Genomic DNA, 20872 nt, shown 5'->3' on the forward strand with positions numbered 1-20872 from the left:
GCACTTACTACAGGTTTTTCCTTATGTCTGAATTCTTGCTTGTGTTGTACGTGGCTTTGGACAAAAGCGTCTGCTAAATGAAATTGTATATTGTAGAATTCGGTTCTCTTTTTTTTGCTTGTGTGTTCAATAGTCTGCCTCAAGATGAGTGAGGACAAACGAATGGTACATAGTTAAGTTTAGGTTGCTAGAAAGCCCTCATATTTGATTAGGATGTTGCCTGAGGTTGTGTTGTATGTGTATTTCATCTGTTTTTGAGCTAATCGGATGTGTTTTTGTTTTACATAATGCCATTGAACGCACCTCGTGTGTGCCGTAGTTTTCAAACAGTTGTTCACTAGTTTCTCCTGCATATGTTGCACATGTTTGAGCTGGATGCGTGTTGCATGCCTTTTCCTTAACCTGCTGTGTGTACATGATCAAGGTGAGTGGTGTTACCCAGTAGTGTGATTGTGTACTGTTCAGTGTTACTTGTTTATCAGTTAGAAGTATTTTACGTGACGGACGTTAGCTTTAGCATTTAGCCCAACACATCGGCAGTTACCGCGTGCCAGGTTAAGTTGCTATTGTTATGAGAGTGAAACGCTGAGCCATTCATAATATTTGCTCTTGATTATTGTGTTTATGTGCATTTGTGTGCTGATCAGTATTCCTGTTTGATGTTTCAGAACCACAGCTAACTACAGTTACCTGCAGTACAGCACAGCTACTTGTCACAGCTATCTGCTACTGCAATAAATCATTAACCTGGAAGTCTGGCTGCCGTGTTCTTTAACTGGGACACATCATACCTTGCGCCACTCTGCGAAAATCCTACCTGGAGACCCTCTCTCCGTTTTAGTAGTGGTGCTGTAGAAATTGTTCCAAGCACTTGGATTGACGGGGATAAAGTCTTCTGGCCCCCACTCAACCCCAAGGACACCAATAAGATCTATTTGGTCATCCGAAACAGGGAGCAGCCAAGGCCTGGATGGCAGATCCATAAGCCTTTGAAGGTCCTCAGCAGCCATGATGGGTTTGCCTCAGACGTCTGCACACAGGTCCATGTATGAATGATATGAAAGATATTGATTACATTATAAACATTATTGTCAATAATATTGAAATACTACAGGGCCTACACAGTATATGAATGTAATTTTTTGTTCTTGACGTTAACTGTACCTGGATGTTGTACTGTAATGTAGGTGACCATGCTGAGGCAAACAAATGGCTGTCCAGGTATCTCAGCGGAGACTGTGACACGACAGACATTCAGTCCGAAGAGGAATGTACTCAGCTGAAAAGAACAAGAAGGTGATACTGTCTGTTAAAGTTAATACTGGTTTTTTTTTATGTACTAGCAGACACTTTTGTCCACAGAAAGGTGTTAATTGAATAATTTTTGTTGATGTTTGGGCCAAAGCCTTCGGTTCCCATGCCTAACAATCAAATGTATAATTTCCTCATTTTTGTCGAGGGGTTTGCAAATGCTCAGCCTTTCACATATTTCATGTTACCTCTGTGGCATAAATTTAAATGTGCAGTTCAGGTTAAGCTTGATTACCCCTTCTGTAAACAAGCAGCTCCTTGATTTTCTAAACTGAATGATTCCACAAAACATGCTAAATGTGGAACATGCTGATTAATTTTAACTAAAATCGCAAAGAAAGTGCCAAACAAACGTACATATATCATTCGTGGGTGTAGCCAGATTAGAAGTGTGTTTGAGGCAAAATATAGCCCATTTGGAAAACAATTGGTTTACTAACAACCACTTACCTGCATGCCTGATGGTTGCCCAAACCCTGGTAGAAGTGGTCGAGGAGGAGCTGGACTTGTACTTGTAGTCCTAAAAAAAAAAAGTAATTTAAAGGGTCAGGTTTTTTGCTTGTTCAGAAATTTCCTCTGTCTTTCTACATATGTACACATGTGCGTGAGTGTGTGTATGTGTACATAATCCAAATGATTTCTCTTTTGTGGACTTACAGGCCAAATCCCAGATTTAATTCAGACTCTGACAGCTGTGACACCCAGGAAAGACTCCCACAAGCCCCCAGAATTCTGTATCCAGGTAAATGTGTGAGTGTGTGTGTGCACGTGTGTATAATGCATGATTTGGCAGAGCATTAAGAATCTGATTATCACCTCATATCATCTCCTCACCTCCAACCATCCAATCAAATCTAGCCTCATCTTCCCCAAAAACATATGAGACCCTCTGACGACCTCTTTCAGAAGAGTTCTGTCTCTGGCACCTTCATGGAAGAGTTCCAAAGCCAAAGTTTGCTGGCCCCGCCAACTGGAATACAACTCCCACAGGAGTCATCTCCTGCAGGTATATTTTAAAAAAAGAAACATTTAAATATGGCAATTTTGGAAACTTTAAAATTCAAACCTGCTAAAAACCCTGTCAGATGGTCCGCTTTCTATCCTCAAATTAGTTACTGATTCAAGGGACAATGCACGGCAGGCCTTAAAAGGCAAGTGCAACAATGTTATTTCATCTTTCCTCTGTGCTTTTAACAAAGAATACACCACCAACCTTCAATAGTTTAATTGACAAATTGCACATAAACTAAATATTTTAGTTTATAGGAAAGTTTAAGGACATACTTGGGATCAAACATGTGGGACCACAACTCATGTCACCACTGAACTTAGATAACAGAATTGTTAATGTGAAATACTGTCCTTGCAGGGCATTTCCTCTCAACTACATTTACACTGTGGAACAAAATTTGTTATGTGAGCTGGGTATCGTGTGGTCATGTTGGCAGAAAAGGCAGATTTGCACAACTGAGAATACTGAAAGAGATCTTTTACATTTTTGTCTATATCTAAATATGACTGGCATTTCTCTCTTTCACCTTGCATTACACATTCAAATAGTTAACCCCTTAAACTTAAGTGTACCGCCGGCAGTACACCTACTAATTTGCATAGGAATTTCAAGAATGTCCGACGGCTGCAAACGCGATTATACAAACACTATACGCCGATGGAAAGCTTAGATTCTCATGAATCCGCCGGTATAAACCACTTTCAGATGCGATTACCACAGAGAGTGAGAAAAACACATTTGTCCGACAAAAACGAATATTCATCCATCTGTTCTCTATACACGGCTTCAACGCACACAGCGCGACTCACATTTCCGAGTTCATTATTACACACAGATAAAAAGATTCCACAAAAAACGGCCATAATCCAACCTTTTACATCCAGACGACACAAGCCAGTAAACTATTTTGTCCAAAACATGTCCTGAAGTCGGTATAAAATCCACGAATCGGTCGTTTTCAAGGAAATGCACCTCGCGATGCGCGTCCAATATTCTCCGTATTTTTCGTAATTTTTTTATTTAAAAATAGAATATTAGCGATTTTTTTGTACTGAAAACGGATGGAATTGACTGCAGCTTAAAGGGTTAAATTGTTGTTAGATTGTTTATAAGAAAGTTAAAATGAATGGGATTCCAAGCCACTAAATTGTGATACAGGCTGACGAAAACAGTTTCAAAAATAATTTGCTTCTTTCCACATATTACTGAAATTTCTAAATTCAATGGGGTGCACACTTATAGTGCATATGTTTTTCAATAGATGTGGCAATGCAGAGACTCCTAACTGCTGTAAGTGAGCTGACCAAAGAAGTCAGGGACCTGCGGCAAGAGTTCAGAGAATTCCGCCAGTCCTGCAGGTGTGGCCAGGCTGTAGCACCGGTGGGACCTCAGCCGGGGGTGCCCTTCGACTTGCCATTGTGCAATTTAGAGGCACTAGACGAAGCAGAGGCCGCTCTACAAACGGAGGACAACCAAGGAGCAATGGTAGGTTTACACACGTGGACAAAATTGTTGGTACCCCTGAGTTAAAGAAGGAAAAACCCACAATTCTCACTGAAATCACTTGAAACTCACAAAAGTAACAATAAATAAAAATTTATTGAAAATTAAATAATCAAAATCAGCCATCACTTTTGAATTGTTGATTAACATAATTATTTAAAAAAACAAACTAATGAAATAGGGCTGGACAAAAATGATGGTACCCATAACTTAATATTTTGTTGCACAACCTTTTGAGGCAATCACTGCAATTAAACGATTTCTGTATTTGTCAATGAGCGTTCTGCAGCTGTCAACAGGTATTTTGGCCCACTCCTCATGAGCAAACAGCTCCAGTTGTCTCAGGTTTGATGGGTGTCTTCTCCAAATGGCATGTTTCAGCTCCTTCCACATATGCTCAATGGGATTCAGATCTGGGCTCATAGAAGGCCACTTTAGAATAGTCCAACGCTTTTCTCTCAGCCATTCTTGGGTGTTTTTGGCTGTGTGTTTTGGATCGTTGCCCTGTTGGAAGACCCATGACCTGCGACTGAGACCAAGCTTTCTGACACTAGGCAGCACATTTCTCTCCAGAATGCCTTGATAGTCTTCAGATTTCATCGTACCTTGCACACTTTCAAGACACCCTGTGCCAGATGCAGCAAAGCAGCCCCAAAACATTACTGAGCCTCCTCCATGTTTCACCGTAGGGACAGTGTTCTTTTCTTCGTATGCTTGGTTTTTGAGTCTATGAACATAGAGTTGATGTGCCTTACCAAAAAGCTCCAGTTTGGTCTCATCTGTCCAAAGGACATTCTCCCAGAAGCTTTGTGGCTTGTCAACATGCATTTTTGCAAATTCCAGTCTGGCTTTTTTATGAGTTTTTTTCAGCAGTGGTGTCCTCCTTGGTCGTCTCCCATGAAGTCCACTTTGGCTCAAACAACGACGAATGGTGCGATCTGACACTGATGTACCTTGGCCTTGGAGTTCACCTTTAATTTCTTTGGAGGTTGCTCTGGGCTCTTTGGATACAATTCCAACGATCCGTCTCTTCAATTTGTCATCAATTTTCCTCTTGCGGCCACGTCCAGGGAGGTTGGCTACTGTCCCGTGGGTCTTGAACTTCTGAATAATATGAGCCACTGTTGTCACAGGAACTTCAAGCTGTTTAGAGATGGTCTTATAGCCTTTACCTTTAAGATGTTTGTCTATCATTTTTTTTCGGATGTCCTGGGACAATTCTCTCCTTCGCTTTCTGTTGTCCATGTTCAGTGTGGTACACACCTTTTCACCAAACAGCAGGGTGACTACTTGTCTCCCTTTAAATAGGCAGACTGACTGATTATGAGTTTGGAAACACCTGTGATGTCAATTAAATGACACACCTGAGTTAATCATGTCACTCTGGTCAAATAGTTTTCAATCTTTTATAGAGGTACCATCATTTTTGTCCAGGCCTGTTTCATTAGTTTGTTTTTTTAAATAATTATGTTAATCAACAATTCAAAAGTAATGGCTGTTTTTGATTATTTAATTTTCAATAAATTTTTATTTATTGTTACTTTTGTGAGTTTCAAGTGATTTCAGTGAGAATTGTGGGTTTTTCCTTCTTTAACTGAGGGGTACCAACAATTTTGTCCACGTGTGTATATACAGATTTTATGTAATGGAAAACTCAAGTGATCCACAACTAAAACAATGAAAGTAATAAAATACATATACAATATATATACAATATATATTGTATATATATATTGTGTATATATACCATATATATTGTATAAATATATTGTATAAATACCAGTCATAGCCATCAACCAAAATGAAATATATTTCATTTTGGTTGATGGCTATGACTGGTATTTATACAATATATTTATACAATATATATGGTATATATACAATATATATTGTATATATATATTGTATATATACCATATATATTGTATAAATATATTGTATAAATACCAGTCATAGCCATCAACCAAAATGAAATATATTTCATTTTGGTTGATGGCTATGACTGGTATTTATACACACGTGGACAAAATTGTTGGTACCCCTGAGTTAAAGAAGGAAAAACCCACAATTCTCACTGAAATCACTTGAAACTCACAAAAGTAACAATAAATAAAAATTTATTGAAAATTAAATAATCAAAATCAGCCATCACTTTTGAATTGTTGATTAACATAATTATTTAAAAAAACAAACTAATGAAATAGGGCTGGACAAAAATGATGGTACCCATAACTTAATATTTTGTTGCACAACCTTTTGAGGCAATCACTGCAATTAAACGATTTCTGTATTTGTCAATGAGCGTTCTGCAGCTGTCAACAGGTATTTTGGCCCACTCCTCATGAGCAAACAGCTCCAGTTGTCTCAGGTTTGATGGGTGTCTTCTCCAAATGGCATGTTTCAGCTCCTTCCACATATGTTCAATGGGATTCAGATCTGGGCTCATAGAAGGCCACTTTAGAATAGTCCAACGCTTTTCTCTCAGCCATTCTTGGGTGTTTTTGGCTGTGTGTTTTGGATCGTTGTCATGTTGGAAGACCCATGACCTGCGACTGAGACCAAGCTTTCTGACACTAGGCAGCACATTTCTCTCCAGAATGCCTTGATAGTCTTCAGATTTCATCGTACCTTGCACACTTTCAAGACACCCTGTGCCAGATGCAGCAAAGCAGCCCCAAAACATTACTGAGCCTCCTCCATGTTTCACCGTAGGGACAGTGTTCTTTTCTTCGTATGCTTGGTTTTTGAGTCTATGAACATAGAGTTGATGTGCCTTACCAAAAAGCTCCAGTTTGGTCTCATCTGTCCAAAGGACATTCTCCCACAAGCTTTGTGGCTTGTCAACATGCATTTTTGCAAATTCCAGTCTGGCTTTTTTATGAGTTTTTTTCAGCAGTGGTGTCCTCCTTGGTCGTCTCCCACGAAGTCCACTTTGGCTCAAACAACGACGAATGGTGCGATCTGACACTGATGTACCTTGGCCTTGGAGTTCACCTTTAATTTCTTTGGAGGTTGCTCTGGGCTCTTTGGATACAATTCCAACGATCCGTCTCTTCAATTTGTCATCAATTTTCCTCTTGCGGCCACGTCCAGGGAGGTTGGCTACTGTCCCGTGGGTCTTGAACTTCTGAATAATATGAGCCACTGTTGTCACAGGAACTTCAAGCTGTTTAGAGATGGTCTTATAGCCTTTACCTTTAAGATGTTTGTCTATCATTTTTTTCGGATGTCCTGGGACAATTCTCTCCTTCGCTTTCTGTTGTCCATGTTCAGTGTGGTACACACCTTTTCACCAAACAGCAGGGTGACTACTTGTCTCCCTTTAAATAGGCAGACTGACTGATTATGAGTTTGGAAACACCTGTGATGTCAATTAAATGACACACCTGAGTTAATCATGTCACTCTGGTCAAATAGTTTTCAATCTTTTATAGAGGTACCATCATTTTTGTCCAGGCCTGTTTCATTAGTTTGTTTTTTTTAAATAATTATGTTAATCAACAATTCAAAAGTAATGGCTGTTTTTGATTATTTAATTTTCAATAAATTTTTATTTATTGTTACTTTTGTGAGTTTCAAGTGATTTCAGTGAGAATTGTGGGTTTTCCCTTCTTTAACTGAGGGGTACCAACAATTTTGTCCACGTGTGTATTGTGACAATTTTGTGGTATTTTCTAAGATTCACAAGCGTCATGGTACTTGTGTCCAAACTTATGGCCATGGCTGTACTTTTGTTCTGATAGACTGCACTCCTTGCCAAAATTGGAGGGACCACTGTGGAGCTCAAAATCCGGAGGATGCTGGCATGGACTCTCACAAATGAGCTAGCTTCAGAAATGAATTGGGCTGGGAAAAAAAACAAAGATCCATCCAAACAGAAGCGCCCTTTCAGAAAGCTGGCTCTCTCCAAGTGCATGTTTGGTGAGTACTGTAGATTATTCAATTGCTTTGGCCTATCGGCAGCAACAGTTCTCTAACAAATATGCAATGCCTGGGGCCTACTGTTAACTCGAGCATATTTGAAAATAGGAATATTAATTAAATAAATCTCAAGAAACAAAAATTACACTGTAGTAGCTAAGTCCAATGATATGCTACTGACGGGCATATGTGACAAACGTGCCGTGCCAACTTGCAACTGCGTTCACGTCAGCCGTCTCTCGTTTTCGCGTGGTCAAGCCAGCCGCTCCAACATCTTCAGTGCCCAGGGGCCTCATGTACAAAGACTTGCGTGGATGTCCTACTAAAACATGGCGTACGATCAAATCCAGAAAACTTTGTTCGCACAAAAAAATCCAGATGTATGAACCTGTGCGCATGCATGAATTCAAGCACGTCCTTTGTACTTCCCAATCAACATGGAATTGAGCGCACATGTCGGAGTACCCGACCCCTCCCTGTCCACGCCTCCATTTACATAGGCAAATCATATTTAAATGAGCCATGAGATACCTGCCTCTGCACGATCAGAAAATTAAAATAGAATGAGTGAGATGATTAAAAAAAAAAAATCATGAAAGCACATTTGAGGCACTACTTACTGAAGTGGAGGCGCGCAAAATCGTGCTCTTTGAGACACTGTTTCTTTTTGTTTCTTATGAGCCTAAAGGCGGATGCTCTGTCCCAATGCTTGGTTCATTACAATTTTGCTGACATTGCTGCCTCACTGGTCCGCGCCAAAAAAAAAAAAAAAAAGTAATGCTAAATATTAGAAAGCATTGACACATAAGTCCGGTATATTCGCCGCTGAAATCAACAACCCAGAATGGCAGCCTTTTCTCGCCGTGGCTGAAGACAGCAAGGCACATCCCCATTGGTCGGTAACACTCAGTTCTCCTATGACATCCTGCGAGATCGTGTTTCAAATGTCGGTCGTTCCGATTGGCGAACGTTCCTAGCGTCAACAAGCATGGCGGACAAGAAGCGGCAGCGCTCCATCGTTTCGTTTTTCGGGGCTAAAAGCAGGTGTGTATCACAGACATATGTCAAATTAAGTATCAAAACTATCGCATGTCATCAAAATAAAGTGAGCAACGCAGTGTAGGCATCGATCTCGCTTCCTTTACTGAGTTTCCTTACTGTTTTGTTGTCCACGGCGATACGAATTGACAGTGACTGCAAAAATGGCTCCCGTTAAAACATTTAGGCACGACAAAACCCGTTCTCACGAACGAGACAAATGATTTCAACGGAATATAAAGTTCCTACCGTATTTTCACGACCAAAAGGCGCACTGTACCAAAAGGCGCAGTCTCAGTTATGTGTGCCATTACTGTATTTAACACACACATAAGGCGCACCTGATTATATGGCGAGGGTTTTATATACAATCCACGCCCACGCTTCCCCCTTTAACGTTCTCATGGTGTCCTCTACTACGTCGGCCTTACAACAACAACAACACACACACAAGCATACAAGTCTGCGTATTTAAAAATAGAGCGGGAGCAAAACTGAGTTTGGTTGTGCTTTATTTAAGTATTGATTACAGAGTACTAACATTTTTTTAATCATCAATAGTCGCGGGCATGGTAAAACGCACAGATTAAACAAGCACACAAGTGTGCGTATTTAAAAATACACACGTGGACAAAATTGTTGGTACCCCTCAGTTAAAGAAGGAAAAACCCACAATTCTCACTGAAATCACTTGAAACTCACAAAAGTAACAATAAATAAAAATTTATTGAAAATTAAATAATCAAAAACAGCCATTACTTTTGAATTGTTGATTAACATAATTATTTAAAAAAACAAACTAATGAAACAGGCCTGGACAAAAATGATGGTACCTCTATAAAAGATTGAAAACTATTTGACCAGAGTGACATGATTAACTCAGGTGTGTCATTTAATTGACATCACAGGTGTTTCCAAACTCATAATCAGTCAGTCTGCCTATTTAAAGGGAGACAAGTAGTCACCCTGCTGTTTGGTGAAAAGGTGTGTACCACACTGAACATGGACAACAGAAAGCGAAGGAGAGAATTGTCCCAGGACATCCGAAAAAAAATGATAGACAAACATCTTAAAGGTAAAGGCTATAAGACCATCTCTAAACAGCTTGAAGTTCCTGTGACAACAGTGGCTCATATTATTCAGAAGTTCAAGACCCACGGGACAGTAGCCAACCTCCCTGGACGTGGCCGCAAGAGGAAAATTGATGACAAATTGAAGAGACGGATCGTTGGAATTGTATCCAAAGAGCCCAGAGCAACCTCCAAAGAAATTAAAGGTGAACTCCAAGGCCAAGGTACATCAGTGTCAGATCGCACCATTCGTCGTTGTTTGAGCCAAAGTGGACTTCATGGGAGACGACCAAGGAGGACACCACTGCTGAAAAAAACTCATAAAAAAGCCAGACTGGAATTTGCAAAAATGCATGTTGACAAGCCACAAAGCTTCTGGGAGAATGTCCTTTGGACAGATGAGACCAAACTGGAGCTTTTTGGTAAGGCACATCAACTCTATGTTCATAGACTCAAAAACCAAGCATACGAAGAAAAGAACACTGTCCCTACGGTGAAACATGGAGGAGGCTCAGTAATGTTTTGGGGCTGCTTTGCTGCATCTGGCACAGGGTGTCTTGAAAGTGTGCAAGGTACGATGAAATCTGAAGACTATCAAGGCATTCTGGAGTAGAAATGTGCTGCCTCGTGTCAGAAAGCTTGGTCTCAGTCGCAGGTCATGGGTCTTCCAACAGGACAACGATCCAAAACACACAGCCAAAAACACCCAAGAATGGCTGAGAGAAAAGCGTTGGACTATTCTAAAGTGGCCTTCTATGAGCCCAGATCTGAATCCCATTGAACATATGTGGAAGGAGCTGAAACATGCCATTTGGAGAAGACACCCATCAAACCTGAGACAACTGGAGCTGTTTGCTCATGAGGAGTGGGCCAAAATACCTGTTGACAGCTGCAGAACGCTCATTGACAAATACAGAAATCGTTTAATTGCAGTGATTGCCTCAAAAGGTTGCGCAACAAAATATTAAGTTATGGGTACCATCATTTTTGTCCAGCCCTATTTCATTAGTTTGTTTTTTTAAATAATTCTGTTAATCAACAATTCAAAAGTGATGGCTGATTTTGATTATTTAATTTTCAATAAATTTTTATTTGTTGTTACTTTTGTGAGTTTCAAGTGATTTCAGTGAGAATTGTGGGTTTTTCCTTCTTTAACTGAGGGGTACCAACAATTTCGTCCACGTGTGTAGAGCGGGAGCAAAACTGAGTTTGGTATTTACATTTTTTTTACCGGTAATCGTCATCAATCAAACCCATGGAAGTCCTCATCCTCTGTTTCTGAATTGAACAGCTGCGCTAAACCTCCATCAAACATGCCAGGCTCACTTTCTTCACTGTCAGTCACTTTCCGTGCCGTGCGGCGCCTCGGAAATGATGCCGGCTTTTGCGAAAGCTCGAACAACAGTGCCAGCAGACACGTTAGCCCAAGCATCTACAATCCATTGGCAAATTGTGGCGTAACTTGCCCGGCGCTGCCTTCCACTCTTAGTGAAACTGTGGTCCCCATCGGTCATCCATCGCTCCCACGCCGCTCGCAGCCTTACTTTGAACAGCCGGTTCACACCGATGTCCAGCAGTTGGAGTTCCTTTGTCAGGCCTCCCGGAATGACAGCAAGCTCAGAGTTCATTTGCTTCACTTGTTTTTTCACATCGGCTGTGAGATGGGCACGCATAGAGTCACAGATCAACAGCGATGGTGATGCGTGGAAAAAACCACCTGGTCTACGTCCGCCTTACAACAACACACAGAGGACGCACTGCACCATAGGGCGCGCCGCACAATTTGAAGAAAATCTAAGACTTTTATGTGCGCCTTATAGTCGTGAAAATACGGTAGTTTCTTTTGATAAAATGATTTATAGAGTGCCCGAAATTATATCATTCAATGGCAAAACAAATTCTGTGTTCAAATTCTAGTTCTGTGTTCAAAAAGGTAACAGTTTTGAAAACAGAACTAACTCCTTCAGAAAACCAGTTGTTAACCCATTGTTGAAGTTTTCTTTCACATTTTTAAGTAAAATGAAGGTCATGACATAACCTTTTTATTATAAATAAAAATGAAGTGGGAATTTGGTACCTAACATGTAGTTGTTTTTAGAAAAAAAGTAAAAGTCACCACTTGATTCCAGATTCAAGTCCTTTGTCATCTTTGTCAAATTTGTAATAAGAACTGATGCGGCATTTTGGAATGGCTTGTGGCAATCTGACCAGAATATAATAGACTGGACTAGTTGACATGTTTTGATCGCAAGGACAAGTGGGTTTATATTTGTCATATTTTCTCCCTATCACTAATTTTTAGAAAAGAAACATGTAAATTTTATTTAATTTAGTTTTTGGAAATAGCTACAAATACAACAAAATGTGCTCCAAATTCTGCCAGAATGCCCCATTTTGCATCTTGAGTTTCAAAATTTTTACGGGGGGCATGCCCCCAGACCCCCCTAGTTGCTTCGCGCCTCCGGCGCAACCCACCACCTTGCAACCATTTCAACCCAGGGGAAACACTGCTACTAACATGGATCAGTCTCTGTAGTTGTGAATCAGCGCAGAAGTGCGTCGGGGGAAAGGTGAAGCTGATTCAGACATTTAACACTTTTACGCACGGAGTTATTAAGATGACTACACTACACACAGAGACAGTTTGGAGCTTATTAGAAAGATCTTAAGCTGTAGTTTAATCAGCACAAAGAAGCAAGTCACTACCTTCGACCACTGATTAGTAATGATGCTGTGAAGATGGGATAGAATTGGGGGCGCACATGCTCAGTGCGCATCGCAGGGATTATTTTAAGACAATTACACAAGTAAATTTACTCACCAATAAGCCCCCATCATACACAATGCCAGCTTGTAGTTTGTTCCCACCCTCTGTTACTCAGAGTGTATGAATCGTGCGGTGAACCAGGCCACCTCGCCACAATGTTGGTTAACTGCTTTTGCAGATCACATTTATAGGCCTACATAGATCGAATGAAAATGTTTCCTGTTAAGATACAAACGCATCATGTGATGGCCCTTTCATAGCAATACAGTTGTGTTCAAAATTATTCACAGTAGATAAGTGTTTTTGCAAGTTTGACATTTATTCTTCATCTTGTTTATAATCATATTAAATAATGACATGTCAAATAGACAAATACAACTGAAATTACAACAAAAATGTTTGTAATATACTAATTAATGGCCTTTCTGTGATTACCTCATTGACAAAATTATTCAACCCCCCTAGTCCACCACTCTTAAGAACAGAGGTTTCCATCAGGTGTTGTCAAACAGTTGATGGAAACACCTGTAGATGTGAATGGAACCCTAATGAGCAGCAATTAAGCAGATTTAAAAGGACTGTGACACATGGCTCTTCTTGGCAGTTAATGACATCTTTGCAACATGGTGAAGTCCAAAGAATGGTCAAAAAAGTTCAGAGAGGAGGTCGTTTCACTTCATAAGCAAGGATATGGATATAAAAAGATAGCAAAGAGGCTAAACATTTCAAGAGACACAATTGGGAGCATAGTCCGCAAGTTTAAAGCTAAAGGCACAGTGGAAACGCTACCTGGGCGTGGTAGAAAGAGGTTACTGTCTGCAACTGCTGTGCGATACCTGAGGCGAAAGGTGGAGAAAAATCCCCGGGTGACAGCTGAGGAACTACGACAAGACATGTCAGAGGGAGGTATTCAGGTTTCATCCCAGACAATAAGACGCACACTGCGAAATGATGGCCTCCATGCAAGAACTCCCAGGCGCACCCCCCTGCTGACTCCAAAGCACAAGAAGAGTCGACTCCAGTTTGCCAAAAACCATGTGGACAAACCACAAAGGTTTTGGGATACTGTTCTCTGGAGTGATGAGACCAAACTGGAACTTTTTGGGCCAATGGATCAATGGTATGTGTGGAGGAGAAAGAATGATGCCTATAAAGAAAAGAACACCCTGCCTACTGTGAAGCACGGTGGGGGGTCAGTCATGCTCTGGGGTTGTTTTGCTTCTTCAGGTACAGGGAATCTTCAGCGTGTGCAAAGTATTATGAATTCAGTTCACAACCAGGAGATCTTGGATGCAAATGTCACGCAGTCAGTGAAGAAGCTGAGGCTTGGGAGACGTTGGACCTTCCAACAGGACAATGATCCTAAGCATACCTCAAAATCTACCACAGCTTGGTTGCAAAAGAAGGGCTGGAAGATTCTGGAGTGGCCATCGCAATCACCAGACTTAAATCCCATTGAAAATCTCTGGTGGGACTTGAAGAAGGCAGTTGCAGCACGCAAGCCAAAAAATGTTAATGAACTGGAGGCCTTTGCCCATGAGGAATAGGCAAAGATACCTGTGGATCGCTACAAGAAACTTGTGTCAAGCTATGTTTCACGTCTAAAGGATGTTATTGTTGCAAAAGGATGTTGTACTAAGTACTAAAGTTATACATACCTAAGGGGTTGAATAATTTTGTCAATGAGGTAATCACAGAAAGGCTATTAATTGGTATATTACAAACATTTTTGTTGTAATTTCAGTTGTATTTGTCTATTTGACATGCCATTATTTCATATGATTATAAACAAGATGAATAATTTTGAACACAACAGTATGTGTGCGGTCGACAGCTCTGATTACACTTGGAAAAAACGGCTCTCGCTGAAAATCATGCTTTAATGTTGAATGCTGACCGTGGCTCTGCGCACAGTTTCAGAAGGATCGCCCTCCGGAACCGAAAGCGGCTGATGATCCAGTCGTCATCATGTGAAACTCAGTCTTTCCATCTCTGAACACATGCTCTCTTCGTATTGCACCATTTACAGAGTCTTCTCGTACTGTTAGAGCAGCCATTGTGTTTGACAGTATTGTAAGCTATTTTATGTCGGCAGAGGGATATGCGAGTTTGTGTTTTCTCTGAAATTCAGGACATTAGGAGGCTTTTATTTTGAAAGGAAAAAAACGGAAGGGTTGTGGGTGATGAGTTGTTGTTGACGGTGTTGCCTGCAGAATAAAGTGAGACCGTCTTGCAGAGATCCTCCTGTATTTATTTTACCTAGTGGCCTATCATTAAATTGGTGGGATTCATACCAACTGTCACCTATCGAAGTGTTTGTATAAGGAAACGGTCTGCAAAAGGAGAAAACACAAACTCGCGTATCCCTCTGCAGACATAAAATAGCTTACAGTATTTTTTGCACCACTTTGGCCGTGCTTTTGTCCACTCAGGTAACTGCAGACAGGTGGGTATTTTAATTGTTCATCAGTGTTAATTGTTCATATGTCTCTGATGTGCACATCATTCAGTGTGAGGACTTTGTTTTCACATTTATTTAGTTATTTAATAGCTTCCCAGTATCACCTCTAAGTGTTGCCAATGGACCCACGGCGGTAGAAATGTGGGTACGCCAGCAATGAAGTTGGCGTGAGGCACCGCACATTTTCACGGTCTTTTAACTCTTGATACATCTGAACTTTGCCGTGAAAAACAGCGTATATTGCCACAATATTTTGCCTACGCACCCTTTGTACATGAGGCCTCAGGTCTTACAGACCTTACGGTAAATGCACAGAAATGGGTGGGAAAGTTAGCGTAACTTAACGTGTGTGGAAACTTCCGGTTTTCAAAATAAAACGGAGGTGTTAATGAAGAGCTCATAGTTAGGCTACAGTATGAAATGAATTAAAATTCCATAAAAAAAATATTAAAGGTGTCTAAATGTAAAAAAGAACAAGTGTGTATGATAGAACAGGGTTAGATCTACCATTCTGTATTGATTTTGAGCAAAAAGGTCACATGACCTGAGGGTTAATGCTCATCTTTGTGTAAACTGTAAATGTGAATATTAAAACTGAATAACTTCCAGGTCATGTGACCTGTTGGCTCACAATCAAAACAGGGTGGTAGATCTAACCCTGCCCTATGACACACACTTCTTTCTGCAGATTGATAAAAGACTTTTTAATGAACTGCCCACAAACTGTCAGACTCGGCTCACACCACTCCCCCACCATAACACTCAGCACCGGCTCCCCACAAGGTTGTGTACTGAGTCCTTTACTGTACTCACTGTACACACACAACTGCACACCAACCCATCTCTCCAACTCCATCAAATTCACAGATGATACGACCGTGGTGGGGCTCATCTCAGGAGGAGATGAGTCGGCATACAGAGAAGAGGTTGGGAGACTGTCAGTGTGGTGTTCAGAGAACAATCTCACACTGAACACCACTAAAACAAAAGAACTCATCCTGGACTTCTGCAAACGCAGCATGGACCCAGCCCCACTCCTCATCAACGGGGTCTGCGTTGAAAGGGTCCACTCATTGAAACTTCTGGGTGTTCACATCTCTGATGACCTCTCCTGGACTGTTAACACCACGGCGGTGGTGAAGAAGGCCCAGCAGCGACCCCACTTCCTGAGAGTGCTCAGGAAAAACCACCTGGAGGAGAAGCTGCTGTTGACCTTCTACCGAGCCACCATTGAGAGCATCCTGGCGTACTGCATCACAGTGTGGTATGCTGGGTGCACTGCAGCCAACAGGAGAGCGCTGCAGAGAGTGATCAACGCCACCCAGATCATCACTGGCTGCCCCCTCCCCTCCCTGGACGATATCGCCAGCTCTCGCTATCTCAGCAGAGCTACAAACATTATCAAGGACCCATCCCACCCCAGTCACAATCTGTTCAACCTTCTGCCCTCTGGTCAGTGCTACAGAGCACAGAAAACAAGAACAAATAGACTCAGGGACAGTTTCTTCCCTAGAGCCATCAGTGCTCTGAACAACAAGAAGACATGAACACAACATCACTAGGAACACACATCATATGTGCAATCTTGTGCAATATTCATTTCACACTGAATCTCCACTCACCTCCAAGAACAATATGCAAAGTCACTATCAGTATCGGTATGTGCAATTCTCTTTCTCAATGCATTTTATTGTATTCTTATTGTATTTTATTCTATTCTTATTTCTTTATTGTAATGTATATATTTTTCCAAGCACCAAATGGAGCAGCGCTCCCAATTTCATTGTATACCCGTGTACAATGACAATAAAGGCTTTCTATTCTATTCTATTCTATTCTATTCTAATTGCATTTGGATACATTTTATATTTTTTAAATAATTTTTTAATATCAGTTATGGTGTAAATATTAGCATTAGATAACACACAATTAATATTTTCTATGACTTTAATTTTAATTATACGCTTTTGTAAGTTACGCTGACTTCCCCACTTGTTTCTGTGCGTTTACCGTAAAATCTGTAAGACGAGCGCACTTAAGATGTTGGAGCGGCTGGCTTGACCATCCGAAAACGAGAGATGGCTGACGTGACCACAGTGACTTGCATTACTGGATTGCTGGAACTCTGTAGCTGTATGGTTACCCATTTCTTTATTTGCTTACCACATGTCCACAGAAAATGTCCCTTAAATCCACCAACAAAGCACAAAACTTCAACAGCTTTCGTGCTGGCGTTGCAGTCAGAAACTGTTTGTGCTCTAACCTGTCAAACCACCTGGCACATCATGCATAGGTGCTCACTCAATCAGTGTCCGGTGGACACACGGACATAAACAATCAAAATAAAATGGCAAAATGGCCATAGCATACGCCTTTCCTTTTTCAGGGGTTAACTTTGCATTTTCTTTCTCTTTTCTGTTTAGATGCTCTTGTTCTGGATGGAGGAAAAGCCACACAGTTTGAGTTTGCACAGGTGGTGCAGAAGTGGCTGCGCTACGCACCGGATAGGGCAGGGGGGACTGGACGCTCTAAATTCCCAATGCAACCGACTTCTTGAGACTTCTGTTCTTCTCTTTTGTTCTTTTTGTTCTTCTCTTTTGTTGATGTAGAAATAATTCTGGAATTCCTGAATAAGTTGGTGGAGGGAAGGTGGGACATCACACATCTCACACAAGACAACGCACGCATGTGCGTGCCCCCCCCCCCCCCCCCCCCCCCCCCCACACACACACACTCCTGAAGTTCCTTTTTCGTTCGTTTTGCATAAATTGTAATAAAAGTTCTTTTGTATTTTAAAGTCATCTGCTGTAATCATTTGACTATACAGTAAAATGTTTTCATCACCTTTTAGACATCCTGGCTATAGATAAGGCAGCGCTTTTACCGTTTAAATTTAACTGAAGCCACATTGATTTATAGTTGAGTAGAAATGTCAAGGTTGTTTCAATGTTGCTGATGGTTGAAATACCATTGGTCTCTGGTCAGAATTTCAATGTTTCAATATTAAAAAAACGGTGCAACATGATGTTGAATCAACATTATAATTCAACAGTGATTCAGTGACTTATAGTTGCAAAAATAACATTGATTCAATATAGTTTCAATAACTGCTTGCTGTCATGGCAATGTTGTTTCAATGTTCCTGATGGTTGAAGTACCATTGAAATACCATTGGTCTATGGTCAGAATTTCAGTGTTGTTTCAGTGTTGAAATCTGATGTTGAATCAACATCAGATTTCAACGTTGATTCAAAGACTTGTAGTTGAAAAAATAACATTGATTAAATGTAGTTTCAATAAATGCTTGCTGTCTGGGATATCTCTCCCCTTATATCCCTGCTGTATAATGGGAGAACTGAGCTGCAAGTTGTCCAGTCAGTATTTTGAATCGTGGTCTGAATGGTGTCAGGGTCGTTCTCAAACACATTTGGAGCTCATTGGTCAGTCTGGTACGATATTTAGTTTGGATTATATTCATAGTTGAGAAAACTGCCTCATAACTGTATGTTTAGCCGAACATAATCAGCATGTGCAGGGCTACTTTCTTCTCGGTGTCGCGTTATTTGTCTTTTTATCTACTCTGTCCTCTTGTCTGTCCTTTGCCTCTGAAGTGTTTTCTGAATGCTGAGCTTGCTTAGCAGCTACAATGCAGAGATGTCATTGGCTGGGTAGCGTCATGTGGGATGAATTCGTATGTAATTGGTCTGTGTGTTTCCTGAGCTGATAGCCAACAATGTAAACACTGGAAAAGCTGCACTGGGATAATAGAAGCGACCCGTGAAATTTAAAATGTCATTACACTTTACTGATTACAGGTCCGGGGGAACCTGTTGGCCAGCCCCACTAGACACCGGCCCACCAGGACAGTGCCCGGTATGCCAGATGGCCAGTCCACCCCTGCATATCGCTGCAGGTTGCTGTAGCCATGATGATTCAGTGTGCCTTCAGTTTTGAATAAATCCCCAACAATGTCACAAGCAAAGCATCCCACACTGTCACACCTCCTCCTCCATGCTTCACTGTCGGAACCACACATGTAGAGACCACAAATTCGCCTTTTCTGCATCGCATGAAGACACGGCGGGTAGAATCAAAGATCTCAATTTTGGACTCATCAGACCAGTGGCGTGCACAGATAGACACCAGGTGGTGCTAGAGCACCCGCCCCTTGCCCTCAGTATCAAGCAGGTGCCCTCCACTCTCAACTTTTAAAAATAAATAAATAAATTTTTAACATTAAACACACACACAGAGGCACACACACAGACGACCCGTGTCGCTACTCGCCCCGCCCCATCTCGTAAGCTGCACAGTCCACAGGCATCTCCACCCTGACTGTAGCCACCAACCAGGTAACACTTAAATGAATCAAGTCTATTGTTCATAAGCTTTGGTTGCCAAGCCACATGGCACATTTGTTTGTCTCTGTTGTGAAGTAGCCTGTCTCATGCAGCGCTAAACAACCGTGCCTGAATTAGCCCACTTTAGTTAGAAAGCCTTCATATTTCGATTGGAATATTGTCTGGGTTGTGTTATGTATATGTGCATTTTCTCCTTTGTTGAGTTAATCGAATGTTGATGTTTTTTCCTTAATGTCCCTGAACGCACCTCGAGTGTTGACTAGTTTCTCCCCTGCACATGTTCGGACTGAATATGTGTTGCTTTTGTCCTTTACTTGCTGTGTGTAAATGATCAAAGGTGAGTGATCTTGTGTTCCCCCAGTGTAGAGCCTTCACTGTTCATTGTTACCTGTTGATTGTTATTGATACTTTTTGTGATGGACATTAGCTTAGCTAGTAGCCAATCACGTTGTAGATCAGGGGTGGGCAATTATTTTTTCCATGGGGCCACATAAGAAACAGAAAATATTGTGGAGGGCTGGGCCAAAAGACTTCTGCTTAATATTTATTGTATTTCTTTATTTTTTTAAAAACAGTAAATAACATTGTTTTAACAAGCTGGCAAGAGTATATGTTAAAGTTATGCAATGAACAAGTGAGCTTGCCTTACAAAAAAAATGTAATTTATTCACTCAAGTCTCTCAAAACAATGGAAGACAAAATGTTAACATTTTTTTTACTATTTGTGACTCATATTAGTGAACATTTTCAGTCACATTCAATCCAAAACACAATTTGAGTTTCATATACTGTTGAAAAGTTGTGTAAAGGTTCTGAGCATTTTAAAGGCATCACAGTATTGTCTTTGTGCTCCTAACATTAAGCAAGAAACAACTTATTGAACTGTCCTTAACTGTGATTTTGAGAAAGAGGTTTCCAAATAAAGTGTCCCAGTTCACTGCTATCTGGTGCCTAAACATGCCTACATTTATGGTCTAACTACCTCATTTGGTGTTTTTAAATTCTTTTCTCTTGTTCAGTGAGAGAAATCTAATCTCTGCTGGGCTTTAACGAGTGCATCAAAGTCAGGTTGAATGTCTGAAGTGGAGATGCGAAGCACAGCCGACAGATCATCAGTGAGAGAGGATCTATATCTGGATTTTGTAAACTTCATCATTGAAAATGTTTGTTCACAAATGTAGGTAAAGCCAAAGAGAACAAACATCTTCTGAGCATGTCTCCTAATGTTTGGAAAGTTCTTCTCCTTGAGAGAAGAGCAGAAATCCAGCAGAGATCCTGACTTAAAGTGGTCTGCCAGTACTACATCAGACTGCAGGTCAGTGAGTTCCAGCTGAACATCACTGGGTGCATTTTCCACACTGCAGGTAAAGGGAGAGGAAATCATGTGCATTTCATCCTCCATTGTTCTGAGATCCTCAATTCACCTTG

The 20872-nt window shown here is 41.0% G+C and overlaps 1 long non-coding RNA gene across 2 annotated transcripts; it reads left to right on the forward strand.

The window, feature by feature from the left end:
• Positions 1-280: 280 nt before the first annotated feature.
• LOC110963208 (uncharacterized) lies at positions 281-20387 on the forward strand. Of its 2 annotated transcripts, none has more exons than XR_007943713.1 (8): positions 281-424; positions 669-1046; positions 1188-1296; positions 1971-2053; positions 2170-2317; positions 3585-3808; positions 7570-7747; positions 17507-20387. It is a non-coding gene; the product is annotated as an uncharacterized LOC110963208 (long non-coding RNA). The 2 variants fall into 2 exon arrangements; XR_007943712.1 differs by having other exon boundaries at positions 669-1040.
• Positions 20388-20872: the final 485 nt, after the last annotated feature.

The sequence above is a fragment of the Acanthochromis polyacanthus genome, chromosome 8 (genome assembly GCF_021347895.1).
Source record: "Acanthochromis polyacanthus isolate Apoly-LR-REF ecotype Palm Island chromosome 8, KAUST_Apoly_ChrSc, whole genome shotgun sequence".
NCBI classification, from domain to species: Eukaryota; Metazoa; Chordata; class Actinopteri; family Pomacentridae; genus Acanthochromis; species Acanthochromis polyacanthus.